This window comes from Chinchilla lanigera, unplaced genomic scaffold, assembly GCF_000276665.1.
Source record: "Chinchilla lanigera isolate Chin_1 unplaced genomic scaffold, ChiLan1.0 scaffold00026, whole genome shotgun sequence".
Classification (NCBI taxonomy): domain Eukaryota; kingdom Metazoa; phylum Chordata; class Mammalia; order Rodentia; family Chinchillidae; genus Chinchilla; species Chinchilla lanigera.
The window spans coordinates 340,518-343,131 of NW_004955427.1; the positions used below are offsets into that span (position 1 = coordinate 340,518).

The 2,614-nt window shown below is 38.6% G+C and overlaps 1 pseudogene; it reads right to left on the minus strand.

Moving 5' to 3' along the window:
• Positions 1 to 898: 898 nt before the first annotated feature.
• LOC102012670 overlaps positions 899 to 2,614 on the minus strand; it is a 2,023-nt pseudogene continuing 307 nt past the window's right edge.

Below are 2,614 nucleotides of genomic sequence, written 5' to 3' on the forward strand. Positions count from 1 at the left end.
CCTGCAAGTCTGAGGCAGACGGAATGAGGAGAAAAGAGTAGCTACTTAGTTATGAGTTTGTAGTTTTAATGACACACCTTCAAGGAATGGAGATAAATTATTATTAGAACAAACTTTTTTTCTCTAAAAGCAACTATAGCATCTCTGGCACAACTGAACATTTATTATTTTAAATAACCCAGTCAACTAAAATGATTTAAGCTTTATTAAAATATATATAACATACATTCAATGTTTCTCTCATGGCAAGGAAATAAAGGTACTGAATAAAATAAAAATCAGAATAAATGTGGGAAAGCTAAGAGGTAGGCAAGAACTAAAGGTAGCATTTGCCTGAGGATACCTCCAGGTCCCTGTTGAATCTGAGTTGTTTTTTTTCATATACAAAATATTTTTTTCACAAAAATTTAATAATTGACAAAACTACCAATTTGTTAAACTTAGAAAAAGTACTAAGCTACTTTGTAACTACTTAAAAAAAGACTTATTTTTGTTATTCAAGCTAATGTAATTCCAAGTTACAAAAGTTATAACATTTTGGTTTAAGAAATGCCTCTCTATGACTGTCTCAATTTATTTTGCTATGCCATGTCAAAAACAAAGTACCTTTGAAACGCTCTGAGCATTTAAATGGATAATGTTGGTAACACAAATTTGTATAAATAACTTTTATATCAGCAATGGGCCGACACACCCTAAGGACCCTCTTGGTAGGAGCAGGAACCATTAACGATGCAGCACGAAACTTACAACACCTCAGTTTACACACAGCACCGTAATCAGCCCGACTAGCCCAGTGGTATTTAAGAGAACGTGGTTAGTCATACTCTCCTGGTACTACTGAATGTGCTAATACTCTCGTCAAATGAATAGCAATTTTATTCTCTCATGTTTTTCTCTAAATTCCTTGTCTCCAGGTTGGAATAGCCCTGTGTGGGATAAGTAGAAGTGGCCTAGAGCCTGTTGGTCCTATGCTTTTTGTCCGTTCTTCCCAACCTTTGGTAGGTGCGTAAAGCCTAGAAGGATCGCTAACATTATTTTCAATCTTTTCCTTTAATTTTGCTAATCTTTTGCCTTTTCCTCTTCCTTTGCCTGTCTATCTAGAATTTTCCATCCAAGTGTATATAACTCTCTTTCTTGAAGCCTAGTAATTTCATCAGCCAACAGTTTTCCTTTTTTCTGCCTTTTCCCTTATCTCCTTTTCAAGCCTCAGAAATTCTTCCTGTTCTTTCTTCTGCTGGGTGTAACTTTCTACTAGTAATTTTAGTTTAAACTGCTGTTGCCTCTCTTTCTGCTGCTTTTTCTCTTTCTCTTCTTCTTCTTTTAACTTAGAAGCATTTTTCATTGACAATTCTATACGTTTCTGTTTTTCCCAAGCTTCAACTGCCAACTTCTGTTTCTTTCTTCCTCTTTTTGCTTTTGATTACCTCTGCTTTACATATATATAAAGCACAGGAACACCTGTCTTCTAAGTTGAAAACTTCCTACTTCTCTTGCTGCTTTTTAGTTTTCCAATCCTAAACAGACTCTTTTCTTTCTTCTAAAGCCAGAAATTTTTGATAGCATTTCTTGTGCTTCATCCTGCATTTTTCCTGGAAGGTGTTCTAGAACTTCCCTCATAAATGCAGGGTTCCCTTTACTTTTGTTTCTCACCTTTCCAAAGTTCTGGTGGTCATAATTATCCCAGGCCCCCGTCACCCTCCTGTTTGCTGAAGGAATTTTTCAAAATCCATCATTGCTTCTGGAAGAGTATTTGGTGTCATTTGGTCTACAGGAACTTTGCTTGAGATTGCTCTGAAAGCCTTCTCTATTTCTGAATTACCCAAAGCCCATGTGCCAAATTTTCTTGATATGGCACTCAATTCATTATTTGTTGTTTTCTCTTTAATAAGCTCATCGTATATCAATCTTTACATTTTCAATTTGCAGTTTTTAAAAGTGTTAATTGCATTTTCAATTTCTTCCACCATTTTGTTGAGCTTTTCAACAAAATCAGGTGTAGGCTTCACATCTCTTAACTGATGCTGGGGTTTCTTTACATTGTTGTGTATTTTGGTTAATTGTTGCTGGATTTTTGCTCTTCCCATTTTCCTGCTGTTAATTTATTTTCCAACTCTTCCAGCATACTATGCTCAATTCTTTTTTTTGTTGCTGTTTGTTTGTTTGTTTGTTTTTTTCCAGTACTGGGAATCGAACTCACCACCTTGCACTTGCCAGGCAGGCGCTGTGCCGCTGAGCTAAATCCCCTGCCCCACTATGCTCAATTCTGAAGTTAATTTTTGGTTTTGGAATTGACTGTGTTTATCTTTTCCTACAATAGTAACTTGATTTTTTAATTTTTTTGCTGTGCATATGAATAGTGCTTTATTCGACTAACTTTCTGCTTCTGGTTTTGAAGTTCACAAGGATGAATTCCCCTGAAGTACTAAAGCTGCCATCCCTCGGTGGCGCCTCTGCAACCGCCCTGGCCCTGCGTGGCTGCCGCGGCCACCTCGACTGTGTAAGGGCGGCCACGTTTCCTCACTGAGGCGCTGGGCCGCGGGGGCCAGGGGCCGGGTTAGCGCTAGGAGGTCCCGCGCTGCGGGGCCGCCAGGGGCGCGGGGTGGGGCCGAGG